The 21,292-nt window shown below is 37.3% G+C and overlaps 1 protein-coding gene across 2 annotated transcripts in view; it reads right to left on the bottom strand.

Moving 5' to 3' along the window:
• Positions 1-3,880: 3,880 nt before the first annotated feature.
• cdk14 (cyclin dependent kinase 14) overlaps positions 3,881-21,292 on the bottom strand; it is a 285,314-nt gene continuing 267,902 nt past the window's right edge. For both annotated transcript variants that reach the window (XM_056474723.1, XM_056474724.1), the window contains one exon: positions 3,881-6,086. The gene's annotated coding sequence lies outside the window, so the exon portion shown is untranslated. The remainder of the gene's footprint in view (positions 6,087-21,292) is intronic.

Genomic DNA, 21,292 nt, shown 5'->3' with positions numbered 1-21,292 from the left:
TAAAAAAAAATTGTGAATGTTTATAAAAATCCTGTTAATCATTAAAATAATGTGAAAAAAGCTAAAAATAATTACTTTAAAAATCTTGAATGATGTTAGCGCCAATAGCCTAGTGGTTAGTGCATCGACACAGCACCAAGGTGCTCACTGCGACCTGAGTTCGATTCCAGGCTCGAGGTCCTTTGCCGATCGTTCCCCTATCTCTGCTCCCCACACTTTCCTTTCTCTAATCTCCATTGTCCTGTCAATAAAGGTGAAACCCCTAAAACATAATTCTAAAAAAATACAAATCTTGAATGATATTAATGATATGACGTAGTTCCAGAAACGTCCTATTTCTATGGTTATCCTACGGTGGGTTTCTTTTGACCGCCGCCTGTCGTTTTAAAGAATATCACAACAGCGAACGCGTCAAGTATAAAAGCCTCGTCCCTGTTGTGAGGTCGCACTCAGTGGAGGTCCAGGCGAAAGCATAAATCAGCCTTAACAAGGTGACTTTTATTGACATTTTAGTCGTTTGAAATAATTTAATGTATAAGAAATAATTTATAGACTGTTTTATACAGTATTTCAGTCATTCATTTTCCTTCGACTTATTCATCAGGGGTCGCCACAGCCGAATGAACCACCAACTATTCCAACATATGTTTTACACAGCAGATGCTTTTCCAGCTGCAACCCAGTACTGGGAAACACCCATACACGCTCATTCACACACACACACACTATGGCCAATTTAGTTAATCAATTCCCCTATAGCGAATGTGTTTGGACTGTTGAGGAAATCGGAGCACCCGGAGGAAACCCACGCAAAAGAACATGCAAACTCCACACAGAAATGCCAACTGGCCCAGTCGGGACTCGAACCAGTCACCTTCTTGCTGTGAGGCCACAGTGCTAACCACTGAGCCACAGTGCCACCTTAGTTTTATACAGTATATATATATATATATTTTCCTACTATGAGAGTCATTAGCTATTATTTACCACACTGATATTTAAATCCTTAAATCAAGAAGTATTTTGCTGACACAGAGCTTTTACTTATATATATATACTGTCTTGTTTTCAGAAATGTGTCAAAATCAAAACAAAAACAGCAAAATCCTCAAGCAAAACGTATTATTTTCACTTATTATTTCTGAAAACAGCACACAAAGTGTTTTATTTGTGTAAAAAATGAGCCTCGATTTAAAATATGTGCACTAGAAACGAGACATTTTTTTTTCAGTGCAACATTCTTCAAAATATCTTCTTTTGTGTTCAATTGGGAAAAAAATAAACTTATCAAGGTTTAGAACAACCTAAGTTAGTAATTTTAGTGTGTACTGTCCCTTTAAAGCGGCATTAGAATACAGCAAGTGTTCTCGTCTGTCACGTGTACGAATGTTTAAAGCACATCGTGGGGACAATAACTCTACTAACACTGTACTCTCTAAACAATTATTACTGAAATCTAACTCAATTCTCATATAGAAATGTGACACAGAAGACTGAAAATTTAGCTTTCATAAAAGCTACATCATAAAAATAAATCAAACTGTCTATTGGACTGTATTTTTGATCAAGTAAATAATGCTTTGGTGGGCAGAAGATCAGAAAAAGAAATCTTATTTATTCGGCAAATGCCTTCAGTTCTTAAAGGGACAGTTTACCCCCAAATAAAATACTCAAGTGCTTCAAACTTGAATGTTTCCCCCCCAACATTCTTCAAAATATCTCTTTTGTGTGTGTGTGTGTGTGTGTGTGTTCAACAACAACAAAAAGAACCTCAAACAGGTTTTAAACAAATGTAGGATGAGGAAATGATGACCGATTTCATTTTTAGGTGCACTGTCCCTTTAAAAGCAAACATCCGTCCATGTTTCTAGCTTAAGAAATCTTCATAAATACATGCATTGTGTCTCAATGTGTGTGTTTGTGGCCTTACTGAATTTACAGGTGCAAAAACGTGAGCTCAGAAGCTGGAATGTTTGCGCAAACGTGTTGAAAAGTGCATTTAAGACTCCATTGCTCTTTAACTGCGAGTCAAACTATGATGACTAAAGCTGAATCGAGAAGTACAGATATTAATCACGTAATAAACAGGATCGTGTCTGGATTTGTACTGTGTAATAGCTGCGAAGGCATGGTGTGTGTGTGTCAGTGGACATGCACGTCTGTACACATTCCATTCACGCTTGTTAAATAATCGCTTCCTAAACACGCCGATGACGTGTTACTGTACAATTCTGCATTATTTTCCGTGTTAACAGTGCAGGGCCAAACATTGCTATTGTTCAATGAGCTCTTGCACAGTTTCATGACAGAGTAATGACAGAAAACACTGGAGATTATATTATTATTAGTATTATTGTGGCTCACCTGATCATCGGACGAGCAGAAACCTAAATGCAAGGAGTAAACAGGAAGAGCAGAATCTGAAATCTGGGGAAACAGTGCAGTTTTTGGGGAAGGTTTTTCAGATCGGCGTCCTTCAGTTGCAAACGTTCACACACAACATGATCCTGCATTCAAAACTGAGAGATATAGAAATGGGAATGAACGCATGGGGATGGAGATGTGTTTTGAACTTCTTTCATCCATAATATCACTACGTTTGGCTTACCGTTAGCCTGCTTTTCTTCAGTCGAGAATGTTTCTTATTCAGGTAGATGAACACTGAAGTGTTTGTATAACATCTTTATTAGATTGTTAGGGTTAGGTTAACCCTTATTGTTTTTGATCCTATTGTTGTTTTGATGCACTTTGATCCACGCAAATGTTATTGGTATAATATACACTGTAAAATATCATATTATCAATTAGTCCTATCAGCATATGCTTTAAGGTCATCTTTTCTTATTAAACTAAGTTAATCATGTTCTAACTTAATTTTAAAAGTTACGCAAGCTGTTTTAAGTCAGTTTAACATAATAAAATTTTAATAGAGTCATAAGGTTGATTTGATTCAGTTTAAAATTTTAAGGCAACCAGGATGTTTTTATTTTTTAACAGTATGTATATATATATATATATATATTGTATATTGTATATATAGTTATTGTATAACAGTGGTTTATTCTGTAGACTATCGAAAAAATATAGCTTAAAGGTGCTAATAATTTTGACCCTAAAATGGCTTTTAAAAAATTAAAAACTGCTTTTATTCTAGCCGAAATAAAACAAATAAGACTTTCTCCAGAAGAAAAAATAATATGTGAAAAAATTTCCTTGCTAATAATTCTGACTTCAACTATATACATTGTACAAAATTATATGATCAACTGACAGCCTACATTTTTAGGTCATTGAACATTGAACATTTTTAGGTCATTAAACTAAGTCAATCATGTTCTAACTTAATTTTATAAGTTACGCAAGCTGTTTTAAGTCAGTTTAACATAAGTCATTTTAATGGAGTCATAAGGTTAATTTGAATCAGCTTAAAATCATAAGGCAACCAGGATGCTTTTATTATTTTTTTCTAACAGTGTATACATTATATATATGCACTATTGTTTTTTTCCAGTGTATATATATATATATATATATATATATATATATATATATATATATATATACTAAATTGGAGTATTTATGTGTTTATATTGGGTGTTAAAGTGTATGGTTGCAAAAAATAAAATTTCTGAAAAATACTAAAACTACCATTTTTTCATGTTTTTTAGGACAATTATTCTGTTCATCAAGGATGCATTTATTAAATATAAAAAACAGTTCAATACTTATTTTTTTAATATTTAGTTATTACTTATTGTATATAGTTTCAAATTAAATTAATATTGCAGTCATTATTGCTTTTATTACCATTAACAACAACAACAACACTGATGATGATAATAATAATAATAATAATAATAATAATAATATTAATAATAATAATAAATATTAGAGTGATTTCTGAAGGATCATGAGACTGCAGTAATGAAGCTAAAAATTCCTCATTAAAATCACTGGAATAAATGATTAAATTAAACGATTGACTACTTTTGAACAGTTATTTTATCGTGCAATAACATTTCACAATTTTACAATGTGTACTGTGTTTTTGATGAAATAAATGCAGCCTTGGTGAGCAGGAGAAGATTACTTATACTGCTGACCCCAAACTTTTGACCAGTAGTGTTTATTTAAAGTGAACTAATGTAATGTAAATCGTCTGCTTATGTTTGAAATAACCTCAGCGAAAATCTAATGTCAATAAGTGTACTTATTAATTGTACTTAATGCGCTTATGATTTATGAGATGAACTTATGCTTAAAGTTCAGAATGCAAGAACACGTCCTGTGTGAACATTTTCAAATGCCTGGTTTACACTGAGCGGTACAGTACAGTACAGTACGGTACGGTATGGTTTGTTTAAGAACGGAGTTTCCTCTAGTTGAAATTGAAAATGACGATTCTCTGTAAACCAATCAGCATTCAGCAGGGAGTCTAGCTTTTAGTTTTTAGCCTTTAGTGCTGTACTGTTGTACTGGTTACCCTTACATTAACAGTCGCACTATTTTTGGTATTCTGACAGTGGAAATGGACATAAATGTGTACTGTAGCGTACCAAACCATACCGCTCAACGGAAATTTACTGATCAATTCGGGGCCGTTTACATGACAACGTTTTCAGCCAAAAACTGGAAACTTTTAATTCGATTAGCCTGTTCGTTTACACCACAAAACCAACCTAATAAATGAAAACGAATAAATCATTAAACAAATTTCGAAGTAGATATTTTCGAAAACACTGCCATTGTTGTTTCTGTGTGAACACCTGAGAACAAGAGAAACGATGACATCACACATGGTGTGTGTTTATGGAGGTTAAAGATTAATATATATATATTAAAGACCAGCTAAAACTAAACTAAACTAAACTAAAACACACAACAATGGTGGAGTGTGTGGTTGTGTTGTTGCTAACGATACATCAGCAAAGTGCGGATTTACTTTACATTACACACAACAGCAGAGTTTACATTACAACAACACGTATTATATATTAGACAAATTTGTATAAGCGCCAAGTCGCCAATGTCACTTCATTATAGGCACTGTTTACTAACAAGATGACAGCGCCATCTACTGGCCTGGTAATAGTAATCTTACGAGGAAATGTAACTATTTTATGTGTTATCAGAAAAGTGCCTAATTCGCACAAATTTAAACGATTTCATTTATGAAATTGTACATTTTTAAAAGGAGGCGTGGCCTCAAACTCCTGCCCTTATTGGGGATGAGCAAATCATACTAAAATATACAAAAGAGATCGTACAAGTTGATACGAATTAGCCACTAAATAAAAAAGTTATGAACATACCGTTAGATTGCGTTGACCTGGCATACGCAATACAGCCTTTTTGACCATTTTCATAGATTTTAGTTTCAAAAATAAATGTTATCGCGTAAACGTGCAACTTTTTTTCGCAAGCAAAAAGGTTTCCATTTTTTTAGCTACATCGTTGTCATGTAAACGTAGTCTTAGTGAGTGCAATTTATTCAAAGATTGTCACGGGCCTTTGGACGAAACAACGAAAACAGATTCATTTCCGAACGTAGACTAGCAAATTTCTTTCTCGTGCACAGTAGCACCAGTGCAAGTGTATTGCCTGTGTTTAACATGTAGACGCACGAACATACGTATAGAGAAACTCAAGTACGCAGATCTCCTCCATTACTGTTAATTGCTTTATCGCAGTCCCTGCAGTGAGCGAACGCATTATTATGATTATTAGTTATTGTCACGTTATTAAATCGTACCATAGCCAACAATGTGGAAGTTTGCAGGAAATGCGAAATCGTTAATGCGTGATTGTGCGCGGGAGGAGGGCATTTGGTTTGTTCTCCAAGATAGACACGTAAATATTTAACTGTACAAACATTCGTACATAGGTAGCTACATAAACAAACAGTTCGTGTTAATTGCCTTTTTGACGTCCGGCATTGTTTGCATGCCGTCGATGTGGGAATGTTTGTTACTCCACGTTCCTGTTCTCAGTCCCACATGGCCGGTCGAATACGCCTGAAATTATTTAAATAAACATGAAGTCTCTTTTTTCATCCTTTTCTTGTCTTGATGGCTGAGTGCGCCAACCTGCAAAAACCACAAATCACAAAACAAGCAACGTTAACTTTTAGCAGCTTAAGAATCTATGCAAAAATACTCACATCTACAATAATACATCTGAATTAAATGTTATATAGATATATAGATAGTGTCACAATCACCAGCAATCTAGCATTTGCAGATCGCTGGAGAACTACACATCTACCTCTATATGAACTACTACTCCCGGAAGTATTTGCACTCACACACCAGTTCCTGATTGCCCCTGACACACACAACTGAAAGCTTATGATGGACTGATAACCAGGATTATAAAAGAGTCTTGTATCCTGTAAGTGAGCACTACAAAGTGTTTCTGTGTTCGTGTCCGGTCGTGTTTTGACTCTTGCTTTGTTTATTGTTCATGTTGTTTTGCTGCATGTGCAAATACAGATTGTGCCTAAACACTCACCAGCCACTATATTAGGTACAGCTGTCCAGCTGCTCGTTAACACAAATTTTTAATCAGCCAATCACATGGAGGCAACTCAATGCATTTAGGCATGTTGACGGGGTCAACACAATCCTCTGCAGTTCAAAGCGAGCATCAGAATGGGGAAGAAAGGGGATTTAAGTGACTTTGAATGTGGCATGGTTGTTGGTGCCAGACGGGCTGGTCTGAGTATTTCAGAAACTGCTGATCCACTGGGATTTTCAAGCACAACCATCTCTAGGGTTTACAGAGAATGGTCTGACAAAGAGGAAATATCCAGTGAGCGGCAGTTCTGTGGGCGCAAATGCCTTGTTGATGCCAGAGGTCAGAGGAGAATGTCCAGACTGGTTCCAGCTGATATAAGCACTCGTTACAACCGAGGTCTGCAGAAGAGCATCTCTGAACACACAACATGTCCAACCTTGAGGCGGATGAGCTACAGCAGCAGAAGACCACACCGGGTGCCGCTCCTGTCAGCTAAGAACAGGAAACTGAGGCTACAATTCACACAGGCTCACCAAAACTGGACAATAGAAGATTGGAGAAACGTTGCCTGGTCTGATGAGTCTCCATTTCTGCTGCCACATTCAGATGCTCGGCTCACAATTTGGCATCAACAACATGAAAGCATGGATCCATCCTGCCTTGTATCAGCGGTTCAGGCTGGTGGTGGTGGTGTAATGGTGTGGGGGAGATTTTCTTGGCACACTTTGGGTCCATTAGTACCAATTGAGCATGGTGTCAACGCCACAGCCTACTTGAGTATTGCTGCTGAACATGTCCATCCCTTTATGACCACAGTGTCTCCATCTTCTGATGGCTACTTCCAGCAGGATAACACACCATGTCATAAAGCGTGAATCATCTCAGACTGGTTTCTGAACATGACAATGAGTTCACTGTACTCAAATGGCCTCCACAGTCACCAGATCTCAATCAAATAGAGCACCTTTGGGATGTGGTGGAACGGGAGATTGGCATCATGGATGTGCAGCGGACAAATCAGCAGCAACTGTGTGATGCTATCATGTCAATATGGAGCAAAATCTCTGAGGAAAATTTCTAGCAGCTTGTTGAATCTCTGCCATGAAGGGATAAAGCAGTTCTGAAGGCAAAAGGGGTCCAACAAGGTACAAGTAAGGTGTACCTAATAAAGTGGCTAGTGAGCATATACTGTACGACTTTAGACAAAAAATTTTGACTTTTACACAATATATATGTATTGTTTGTTTCCACCTTGATTGATATGGCTGGCCACACACAATAGAAAAGAACATGCAAATTTAAAATAAAATAATGACTACAAATAATGTTGAACCGTTTATGATCAAAACCGTCCAAATACATGTGAAATATGAAAATAAAGAGGGATTTTTGAGGTACAATCTGCAAATCAGCCAACATAAAGCATGTTTTTGATTACGTCTAAACATAAAACCCCAAAAAATATCTAAAATATACTTTTAATAATTTGATTTTACACTCCAATTTGCAGCTAGATTTTAATTAAAGTTTTTTTTGGTCCACTTACACTTAGATATGCTAATTTTATTCCTATAATCATGGCTAAAACATATTATTTCTCCTCTTTTAACAGTATTTTTTTAATTCATGCATTGATACTTTCAACTCTTACATAAAAACAGAATCACGAACCAATTGTAAGCGTATATTCGGTAAATGTATGCAAATATGCACATAATTTGACAATCTCATTTGCATACTTAAACAGAACATTGAAGGAAAACGTGTAATATTAAAATGCACTAGATTAAATGGCACATTTGGACAAAGTGCATTTTTGAAGCATATGTACATTGCTGGTGAAAAAGTGTGTGTGTAAGTGTGTGTGTGTGTGTGTGTGTGTGTGTGTGTGTGTGTGTGTGTGTGTGTGTGAGGAAGGGCTTGTTTCTCTGCTAATCTTCCTCTTTTCCCCCCATTGACCATACTGCTAATAAATAATGCATGCGTCTCTGTGTGTCCGACCTCTCTCTCTCTCTCTCTCTCTCTCTCTCTTTTGGCAGGCTGTTATTCTCTATCCCTTTCTTCAGTCTCTGGTTTCAGATTTTCTTCTTTCTTTGTTGCCCTTCCCCCACTTGATTTCAATCCATGCCTTTGGAAAACCATTCCTGGAGGATTTGCAAGTGTGTGTGCCAGAAATCAGAGATCATGGAAGGACGCCGCATTTATCAAGAGCCCAGTGTGTGTGTGTGTGTGTGTGTGTGTGTGTGTGTGTGTGTGTGTGTGTGTGTGTAAGAGAAAACTGACTGAACTCGTTCAGCTCGTCCACCAAAACTCATTGACAGACCAATGTCATCAATACTTCAGTTCATTTTTCAGCATATTTATATACAAGATTATTGGTGTATTAATAATATAGATGTCTGAGTGTGTATGTAAAAGGGTGTGTGTGCGAAAGTGTGTATGCGAAAGGGTGAGTATATTGAGTGTGTACGTGAAAGTGTGTGCATATTGAGTATGTATATGAAGTGTGTGTATGCAAGTGTATTGAGTGTTTATGTGAAAGTGTGTGTATGCCATGGGCGTCGCTAGGCCTATTTTAGGGGGGCTGTAGCCTCCCTATATTTCTACTCAGCCCTCCTAAAACTTTTCGATTAGCTCATAACATGTAGACAAATTATCGTCTCTGTCCGCTTTAAATTTGATATGAAGACGGTGGCAGAATTCGGCTCCTCTCCCACTTTTCATTTGATAATCAGCAAACCACAGCTATGCAGAGCGAGAGGTCAAGGTGTGTGTGTGTTTATCGATCAATTGTTATAACATAGGCTTATTTGCAGTTCTTAGATATGGATACACTTGTATCACTTGTACACCAATGTCAGATAGGAGCAATCGGGTTTCCAATCTACGGTTTCCTCAGTGCTCACCTCATAATCACAGCTGTTTCCTCCAGCGAAAATGTAACTCTTAACAAACATTTCACTATTTTTATGTCAAAATAAACTTACATTATAAAACACATTACATTGCATTTGGCATTATCTATACCACAGTGACAGAACCACAGTACTCAGAGTCACTGACAGATAGAAACATCATGTGTTGTCTTGTATTAAAAATATTTCCCATTTTAATATTATGATTCACTTTGTGAAATATGTGAATGAGCCTGTATGTTTATATATATATTATATGTATGTCATTTAATAAGAAAATTGTCAGTTTTATTTATTAAATACATGGAAACAAAAATTGTACTTTAACATATAAAGTGGCTTCTACTACAGTAAACAGGTTTGTTGAGCCTATTTGGCTCATTCAGAACTCAAATAACAATGCACGTCTATACAATACGGTTGAATACTGCTAGTTTAGCATACAACTCTACCATATTAGACAAACATTTTTAAGTGTATTACTATTAAATTATTACTTATAAATACATTAGGGTATATAAATATATATATATATATATATATATATATATATATATATATATATATATATATATATATATATATATATATATATATATATATATATATATATATATATATATATATATGCTCTTGACCTCAGACTGGGGCAACGGTTCATCTTTCAGCAGGACAATGACCCAAAGCACACCGCCAAAATGTCAATGGAGTGGCTTCACAAAATGCACTTGAGTGGCCCAGCCAGAGCCCAGACCTAAATCCTATTGAACATCTCTGGAGAGATCTGAAAATGGCTGTACATCGTCACTTCCCATCCAACCTGATAGAGCTTGAGAGGTACTGCAAAGAGGAACGGGCCAAAATTCCCAAAGCCAGGTGTGCCGAGCTTGTGGAATCATATTCAGAAAGACTTGAGGCTGTAATCACTGCCAAAGGAGCATCAACAGAGTATTGAGCAAAGGCTTTTCAGCTCTTTTATTTTTAATAAATTTACAACAATTTCAAAAACTCTTTTTCACATTGTCATTATGGGGGATTGTGTGTAGAATGTTGAGGAAATAAATTAATTTAATCCATTGTGGAATAAGGCTGTAACATGAAAACATGTGGGAAAAGTGAAGCGCTATCAATACGGATGCACTGCATGTATGTATATGTGCAGGTGCATTTGTACGTGTGAATGTGTGTGTGAATAAGTTATGTGTGTGTGTAGTATGTGTGTTGAGTGTGTGTGTGTTCACATGTGTGAGTGTATGCGAGAGCGTGTGTATCTGTGCTTGTGTGTACGTGCAAGTGTTTGTTTGTCTGTGTGTGTGAATGAGTTTATTTATGTGTGTGTGCAATAGAGTTTGTGCGTGCAAGTGTGTGTGTATGAGTTTTTGAGTGTGTGTGTGTGTTCGTATGTGTGAGTTTCCTCTGCGAGCAGGAGAATGACAGTTGTGTTTAAGAGCGTCTCTGTCTGATTTAACAAACACAATAGTATGAGGATCTCCCAGAATGCTCTGCGATGGGCCCCAGCAGACGGGCCTCCTCTGGGCAGACGGGTGTACGGTGACCTTTGACCCCTGAGGCCTCGTCACGACTTAAAGCGTGTAATGAAGAGCGTCAGAGAGCCTTTAAACAGCCCAGAAAACACCTCTGTTCACATTAACACACACACACACTCTCACACTTTCTGAGATCTTCTTGAAAGTGCACATTTAATTAAGGACGGAGTGTGTAAAGTGGGCTGAAAAGTTTCCAGTCATTAAATGAGCAGGAATGCTGTGTTTCGGCCAGGACTTCTCTGTTGCCATCGCGACTCCAGCATGTTAGAGCGCTTGGTTTTAATAAGCGTCAGAGCTGCTCCTGACAGACCGTGTGCCACTACAGCCACTGAACTGAGTGCTTCTGGGAATATGACAGCGCTAAAGAGAGCTCAGAGGATTAACACACTCCACTAAACTGCTCCTTAAAATCAACTCCTGCTCCACTATGATCAACAAATAGCAATGTAAAAATGATGATAGGCTTTACAAACACTTTCTTTGCTTGTCATTGGTCAGTTAGACAGATGGCCCCACCCCCACATCACTTTCATTGGTTGATTTGGAAGTTGATAAACACTGCCAATCGGTCATTGATCATCAGACAGATAGGCCCACACTCTAATTCATTTCATTGGCTGATTTGGAAGTTGACAAACACTGTTCGTATGTCATATGTCAATCAGACATATAGTCCCGCCCCCAAATCACTTTCATTGGTTGAGTTGGAATTTGATAATGTTTGTCATTGGTCAGTCAGAGAGACAGCCCCGCCCCCACATCACTTTCATTAGTTGATTTGGAAGCTGACAAGCACTCCTCATCTATCATTGGTCAGTCAGATAGACAGTCCTGCCCATAAATTACTTTTATTGGTTGAGTTGAAAGCTGATAAAACACTCCTCCATTTGTCATTGGTCAGTCAGAGAGACGGCCCCGCCCCCACATCACTTTCATTGATTGATTTTGTCAGTCATTGGTCAGTCAGACAGATAGTCCTGCCCATAAATTACTTTTATTGGTTGAGTTGAAAGTTGATTAAACACTCCTCCATTTGTCATTGGTCAGTCAGAGAGATGGCCCCGCCTCCACATCGTTTTCATTGGTTGATTTGGAAGTTGATAAACACTCCTCCATTTGTCATTGGTCAGTCAGAGAGACGGCCTGCCCCCACATCACTTTCAGTGGTTGATTTGGTAGCTGACAAACACACCTTGTCTGTCATTGGTCAGTCAGACAGATAGTCCTGCCCCTAAATTACTTTAGTTGGTTGAGTTGAAAGTTGATAAAACACTCCTCCATTCGTCATTGGTCAGTCAGGGAGTGATGGCCCCGCCCCCACATCACTTTCATTGGTTGATTTGGAAGTTAATAAACACTGCCAATTGGTCATTGATAAGTCAGACAAATAGTCCCACCCCTAATTAATTTCATTGGTTGATTTGGAAGTTGACAAACACTGTTCGTCTGTCATTGGCCAGTCAGACAGATAGTCTTGCCCCTAAATTGCTTTAAATGTTTGAGTTGGAAGTTGATAAAACACTCCTCTATTTGTCATTAGTGAATGAGAGAGACTGCCCCACCCCCACATGACTTTCATTGGTTCATTTGGAATTTTTTTATAAACACTGCCCATTAGTCATTGGTCTGTCAGAAAGACGGCCATTCCCACAAATCACTTTTATTGGTTGAGTTGGAAGTTGATAAAACACTCCTCCATTTGTCATTGGTCAGTCAAAGAGACAGCCCCGCCCCCACATTACTATCATCGGCTGAGTTAGAATTTGATAAACACAGCTAATTGGTCACTGGTCAGTGAGACAGATAGTCCCACCCCCTAATTAATTTCATTGGTTGATTTGGAAGTTGACAAACATTCTTCATCTATCATTTGGCCAGTCAGACAGATAGTCTTGCCCCTAAATAGCTTTCATTGGTTGAGTTGGAGGTTGATAAAACACTCCTCCATTTGTCATTGGTCAGTCAAAGAGACAGCCCCGCCCCCACATTACTATCATCGGCTGAGTTAGAATTTGATAAACACAGCTAATTGGTCACTGGTCAGTGAGACAGATAGTCCCACCCCCTAATTAATTTCATTGGTTGATTTGGAAGTTGACAAACATTCTTCATCTATCATTTGGCCAGTCAGACAGATAGCCCTGCCCCTAAATTGCTTTCATTGGTTTATTTGGAAGTTGATAAAACACTCCTCCATTTGTCATTGGTCAGTCAAAGAGACAGCCCCGCCCCCACATCACTTTCATTGGCTGAGTTAGAAGTTGATAAACACAGCTAATTGGTCACTGCTCAGTGAGACAGATAGTCCCACCCACTAATTAATTTCATTGGTTAATTTGGAAGTTGACAAACATTCCTCATCTATCATTGGCCAGTCAAACAGATAGTCTTGCCCCTAAATAGCTTTCATTGGTTGAGTTGGAGGTTGATAAAACACTCCTCCATTTGTCATTGGTCAGTCTGAAAGAAAGTCCTGCCCTAAATTGCTGTAATTGCAAGAGTCAAAATTTGACAAACACTCCCTTCATCTGTCATTGGTCAGTCTGATAGCCCCGCCCCAAATCCCTATCATTTGTTGAGCTGGAAGTTGAAAAACACTCCTCTAATCTGGCGTTGGTCAATTAGACATTGCTCAACTTGCAATTTGATAAAACAGTTTATAATTGGTCAGTCAGACTGATAGTCCCGCCCCAATTCACTGTAATAGGTTGAGTGAGAAGTTAACAAACACTCCCCGTCTGTCATTGGTAAGTCAGAAGGAAAGTCCTGCCCAAAATCACTCTCTTGGTGGAGTTGAAATATGATAAGCAGTCCTCTGTTTATCATTGGTCAGTCAGAGAGACAGTCCCGCCCATACATAACTATCATTGGTTGAGTCTGAAGTCTCATTATCTCCCATCGATCAGTAAAACAGAGAGTGTCATCCCCAAGTTGCTTTCATTATTTGAGTCAGAAGTTGATTAAACTAGTTTCTTGTTATTGGTTAGTCAGACAGATGATCCCACCCATAAATCACTGTAATTGGTAAAATGAGAAGTTAACAAGCAAACACTCCCTGTTTGTCATTGGTCAAACACATAGTCCCGCTCCAAATCACTTTCATTTGGTTGTGTTAGAATTTGATCATCAGTCCCCCGTTTATCATTGGTCAGAAAGACAGATAGTCCCGTCCTCAAATCACTGTAATTGGTGGAGTGAGAAGTTACAAACAAACACTCCATGTTTGTCATTGGTCAGACAGATAGTCCTACCCACAATTGCTGTCATTGGTTGACAAACATTCTCCTGGTCTGTCATTGGTTAATCCGACAGATAGTTCCGCCCCAAAATAATAATAACAGTTATTGGTTGAGTAAGAAGTTAAACAAACACTCCCAGTTTGTGATTGGTTAATCCGACAGATATTCCCGGCAAAATAGCTTCATTGGTTGAGTTGGAATATGATAAACAGTCCTCCATTGGTCATCGGTCAGTCAGAGAGAAAGCCCCGCCTCCACATAACTTTCATTGGTTGAGACTGAAGTTGATAAACACTTTTATCATCTGCCATTAGTCAGTAAAACAGACAGTCCCGCCCCCAAAACTGACTTCATCAGTCCCCTGTTTATCATTGGTCAGTAAGACAGATAGTTCCTCTTTCAAATCACTGTAATTAATGGAGTGAGAAGTTAACAAACAAACACTCCCTGTTTGTCATTGGTCTGACAGATAGTCCAGCCTACATTTGATGTCATTGGTTGAGTCAAGATTTAACAAATACTCCCTTTGTCTGTCATTGGTCAGTCAGACTTTGTCCTCCATTTATTATTGGTCAGTCACACAGATGGTCCCGCCCCCAAATTGCTTTCATTGGTTGAGTGAGAAATAAATAACCACTCTCCGTCTTTCATTGGTCAGTCAGACAGACAGCCCCACCCTAAACTCAAAACAATGGTTGATTTAAAAGCTGACATGATTACAACTTGAAACCATAATGACATCACAGAGATAATTATTAAGATGACATTTTAACATGTTATAGCTCATTAGCTTGCCAGAATCAACAGTTAAAAACACTAAGCCCTGTATTTAGACTCTCAGGATGTTGTGTGTGTATTTATGTGTTGTTTATTGCCGTTATATGTTGTATAAAGGACTGTAATGCTCATCCGCTGGTACAGCATGCTGTTTGAGTTAGCAGTCGCTCGCGGGTTAAAGATTAAATGTGGATCAATCATAATAAAGCTGAAGACGGCACACAGCAGACGTTACATAAATGTCTTCGGTTAATCATAACAAATAAGTGCGGATTAGCAGCTCTTGTGGATGGAGCGGCGAGAGGATTAACTCTTTAATAAATGCCAGCATGGTCTCCCAGTGCATCTCAGCCGACGCAAAGTCACAACAGAGCCGATTAGATAAAATATAGAACAATTATTTTCAATAAGCAAAATAAAGATGCAAAATATACACACACACACACACACACACACACACACACACACACACACACACACACACACACACATATATATATATATATATATATATATATATATATATATATATATACACACACACATACATACATACAGTTAAAGTCAGAATTATTAGCACACTTGAATTATTAGCCCCGCTGTTTATTTTTTCCCCAATTTAGAAGATTTATTCAACACATTTTTAATCATAATAGTTTTAATAACTCATCTCTAATAACTGATTTATTTTATCTTTGCCATGATGACAGTAAATAATATTTGACTATATATATATATATATATATATATATATATATATATATATATATATATATATATATATATATATATATATATATATATATATATATATATATATATATACAGCTTAAAGTGACATTTAAAGGCTTAACTAGGTTAATTAGGTTAATTAGGCTAGTTACTGCATAACGATGGTTTGTTCTGTAGGATATTGAAAAAAGAGACTAATAATATTGACCTTAAAATGGTTTTTAAAAAATTAAAAACTGCTTTCATTCTAGCCAAAATAAAACAAATATGACTTTCTTCAGAAGAAAAAATATTATCAGACATACTGTGAAAATTTGCTTGCTCTGTTAAACATCATTTGGGAAATATTTAATCTATATGACAAAGGAAAAAAAGAACTGAGCTTGATCTCCAATAAAATAAGTAAACTGAAATAAAAATAAAGCTAAAAATGAAGCAGTACACACTTTTTCACTGTTTAAAAGCGCATGGAAAGTTAAAAATGAACACATACATTGCATGCAAGTTGCTTGGCAAATCACTAATATAAGTGTTTAGATTTTGAATTTGAAAAATGGCTAAAACCAAACAAAAACTGAAATACTGAAATGCAAAAGTGTACATTTACAAACATATCAAAGCTTGTTTTCAGATTTTTTATTTTATTACTGAAGATAGTGGCTATTTCAAATAATTATAATTTCGGAGATTCAGCACATCAGCGGCCGTTAGCCTGTCATACTGAGCAGAGCAAAGAGGGTTGACCTTCTGCCACAAGATGGCGACGGAGACCGCAAAATAAGTGCTTAGGAGAGGAAAACTAAAGCTGAACAAATCATTAGAAATCAAGTTAGTGACACTCGAAGTCGATCTCTCTCTTTTGTATGTTGTAGTGCTGTATTTATACCATAGAAATCTATATGTATATGTATTTATACCATAGAAATCTGCTAGTGTTTGTTTTGCTCTGTTTTTTTCAGGGTTAATTATTGTGGGGGGGGGGGGGGATATGCCCCCCTCACTTTCAGAGACAGACCATTTAGAAACAGGGCATTAATAATTATATGAACGTATGATCTCATATAGCCGTCCTCCCCCCTTTTAAAATGTCCGCTACGCCCCTGATTGTGATCTCCTGATTGCAACAGAGAAATACTGGGAAATCTCTGTAGACTGATGGCATTTCATGTTGTTTAGTCTAATAATCTTAAAATGTGATCAAAATCAGCTGTTTTGTCATCACTTTAGACATTACGCTAGAGAATCATTCAAATACTAGCTCTAAAGTGACGTTTGTGAATGAGCAACAATTTCTGCTGTTCTGACGTCAGCTGCAGATGTGAAGAAAGTAGTTCCTCATACAAAGGAATTTTGAGACTCTCCGTGTTTGATTTTCTTTTTTCTACACATGATTATGCCGTTGAAGTGTTGTATAAACACATAACGCATTGTACAAATCACACAAGTAGCAGTGTGAAATGGCTGCACTGTATATCATCACTGGTGGGATATTAAGGCACTAATTGTCTTAAAAAGATTGAACAACAGCCATTGTTATCTTTTGATCCACTCCGAATGTTGAATACTGTACATTTAATACATATAAAATAATAACAATGGCAATTGCGCAAAAATAAAATTGCAAAACATTTAATATATATATATAAATGAAATAAAATAATATTTAATATTAAGTAAAAATAAAGTCAAATTAAATTTCTGGTAGATCATTTTAAATGTATCAAAGGGAATACAAGACTCAAACTCAGCTAACCACGAGAAACATGTAGTAAAAAATCAATCAAAGGAAATGTAATCAAAGGAGAACCTAATATAATTTACTAAGAGATAGAAAAAAATGAATTAACTGAGCTCAAAATTTAAACTGAAAAAAATCACATCTAAAAATAAACAGCAAAATTGCACAAGAAACAACTAAAATGTTAAATGTTACATTAACATGAACAATTATAAACGTTCTTGACTACTAACTAATACAAAACGGTAATTTTTTTTTAAAAAGATCAGATTTAAATGCTAAATAAAAATGTAAAAAATTAATTTCTGTGAATAAAGTAAAAATATATACACAAAAACTAACTTGAAGACATATTTTACAAATAAAATATAAACTAACAAGTGCACAAAATTAAAAATGATATAAAAATCAAAGGCAAAATGTAAAAGTACAAGCAATATTCATTCATTCATTCATTTTCTTTTCGGCTTTTTATTAATTTTTTATTAATTAGTCCATTTATTAATTAGAGGTCACACATGTTTTACGCAGCGGATGCCCTTCCAGTCGCAACCCATCACTGGGAAACACTGGGAAACATGCAAACTCCACACAGAAACACCAACTGACCCGGCCGGGGCTTAAACCAGCGACTTTCTTGATGTGAGGCGATCGTGCTACCCACTGCACCACCATTTTACCATATTGCGCCACAAGCAATATAGTAAAATATATTTTAAAAAATGTTAAATAAAATGATTAGTAGATGAAAGAGAAAGCCATTTATGACTTCAGATTATCAATATTGATCATTTGTAGAGCCTGATGATGTAAAATCCCTGTTTTCAATCTATAAAGCACACTAAAAAAAATCGACGATCAATTAGTGCTGACAGCAGATGTCTTTAGGTCATTGTAACTTATTAAACTAAGTTAATCACGTTCTAACTTAATTTTATAGGTTACGCAAGATGTTTTAAGTCAATTTAACATCATATAAGTTTAATGGACTCATAAGGTGAATTTGATTCAGCTTAAAAATTTAACGCAACCAGGATTTTTTTACAGTGCAGCTTGAACATTCTTTAAAACATCTCCCATTGAATAAAACGACACACACATGTTTGGGAACATCATAAACGTGAGTATACACAGACAGAAATATTTCTTCAAGCTGTTTCTGCATGTTTTTATGATGGCTTTGCTCTTGCGTAAGTCCAGTTTCAGATCTCAAGCTGTACATTCCACAGAGCAACAGACCGCTGACCCGTGCACTGATGCATTCTGGGAAAGTTGTTTTTGCGCTCTGCTCACGGCTTAAGTGTGCGATCAGGTTTTCATCACACAATTTACATGACTTATATTCAGTTTGCAAAATAAATTTTGTGCATTTAGATTATATGCAGACGTTAACACTATTTCTCTTTTGCTGTTCTTCAGTCATTTGAATGTATTTACTATAGTATGGCTCAAAAACACTACAGTATTTATGTTTCTCTAGCATAACCTGCGTGTCTCCCAGGTGTGTTAGTTCTGTTGAGTCGGGACGGTTTGATCGATCGGCCAAAGTTGTCTTGATTCCCTGTAGTCTTCATTTATCCGTCAGCAAACAAACACGCGGAGCTGGGGTCAGACGCCTGTTCATCTGCTGTCAGAGAAGCAGATCAATGCAGATCTACAGCCTCAGGCGGATCTCACTTCAAACACACGTCTATCACACACACACACACACACACACACACACACACACACACACACACACACACATACACACAAACACACACACACACACAGACACGCACACACACACACACACACACACACACAATCCTTCCTGAGCGCTGAACACCGGACCAGTTCACCACTAAATCAGTTTGTGAATGTTAGAACAACTGCTCACTGAACTACAATGGGTTGTGAAAGAGGGAACGGTATTGTTCCTCTCAAAAGAATTAGAAAATCCCATGCTAATCATTCTTTTTAGTGTCAGGTTAAATTTGAACAACTTCACAGTGTCAACATTAGTACTGTATTGTACTACTGAAGCTAAGCAGGGCTGCGCTCGGTCAGTACCTGGATGGGAGACCACATGGGTTAGTGAGGCCAGCAGGGGGGGCCCAACCTGCGGACTGTTTGGGACCCAGTATAGTGACGGGGACACTATACTGCTCAGTGAGCGTCGTCTTTCAGATGAGACGTTAAACTGAGGTCCTGACTCTCTGTGGTCATTAAAAATCCCAGGATGTCCTTCGAAAAGAGTAGGGGTTTAACCCCAGCATCCTGGCCAAATCTGCCCACTAGCCTCTGTCCATCATGGCCTCCTAATCATCCCCATATCATAATTGACTTAATCACTCTGTCTCCTTTCCACCAATTAGCTGGTGTGCGGTCTGGTGCAAAATGGCTGCGTCATCTAGGTGGATGCTGCACACTGGTGGTGGATGAGGAGATTCCCCCTATGTGTAAAGCACTTTGAGTGCCCAGAAAAGCGCTATATAAATGTAGGAATTATTATTATTATTATTATCGTCAACTCTGTTATCGGCAACTATGTAATCATCAACTATCATCAACTCTGTTATCGCCAACTATGTAATCATCAACTATTATCAACTCTGTTATCGTCAACTATGTAATCATCAACTATTATCAACTCTGTTATCGTCAACTAAATTATCGTAAACTCTGTTATTGTCAACTACTTTATCATCAACTATCATTAACTACGTCATTGTCAACTCTGTTATCGCCAACTACGTAATCGTCAACTATCATCAACTAGGTTATTGTCAAATGCATTATCATCAACTACGTTATCGTCAACTCTGTTATCGTCAACTCTATTGTCAACTACGTTAATGTCAACTCTGTTATTGTCAACTATGTAATCGTCAACTATCATCAACTAGGTTATTCTCAAATACATTATCGTCAACTACGTTATCGTCAACTCTGTTATCGTCAACTACGTTATCGTCAACTCTGTTATTGTCAATTCTGTTATCGTCAACTACGTTGCTTACAGTTGTGCAGATCTAGCCTTGTGTTTTGCTCCTTGAGTGTAAGGTTTTGCTAACTGTGGGAAAAGTTTAATTTTAGTGTGTCAGCAATGGGGAAAAACTCTTTTGTGTTGAGTTTTAGTTGACGGTCAGCTGCATCAAAGCAATCAAGAAAAACTGTAGTGTGTGTGTGTGTGTGTGTGTGTGTGTGTGTGTGTGTGTGTGTGTGTGTGTGTGTGTGTGTGTGTATGTGTGTGTGTATGTGTGTGTTATATGAACGGACGTCCCATTAGATTTTCCAGGCTGGAAACCCCTTTCCGGTTGTCTGAAGAAAACTCGCAACTTCATGGAAAAGCAAAACCCACAAAGATCTTAAATGACTGTGTGTGTGTGTGTGTGTGTGTGTGTGTGCGTGTGTGTGTGTGTGTGTGTGTGTGTGTGTGTGTCTCCCTATAGTGGATGAGCATGCACTGCTTCCTCTTTGATTCACACTCTAAATATATTTGGCAAGTGTAGCTGTAGTTATCAGATCAGGTCTTGTAGGAGACGCTTCTGAGGTGCGTGTGTGTCTGAAGGTTTTCTCTGAACTTAGTGTTTCTGTGTGGAGTTTGGATGTTCTCCCCGTGTTGGCATGGGTTTCCTCCGGGTGCTCCGGTTTCCCCCACAGTCCAAACACATGCGCTATAGGGGAATTGAGTGTGTGTGTGTTATCATCAACTCTGCTATCATCAACTACGTTACAGTCACTCTATTATTGTCAACTTAGTTACCCTCAACTCTGTTTTTGTCAATTCTGTTATCAACTCTGTTATCATCAATTTTGTTGTTGTCAACTTTCTTATCATCAACT

This window comes from Danio aesculapii, chromosome 16, assembly GCF_903798145.1.
Source record: "Danio aesculapii chromosome 16, fDanAes4.1, whole genome shotgun sequence".
NCBI lineage: Eukaryota > Metazoa > Chordata > Actinopteri > Cypriniformes > Danionidae > Danio > Danio aesculapii.
Note: the sequence above shows the minus strand (reverse complement) of the source record. Positions and strands in the feature narration are given on the sequence as shown.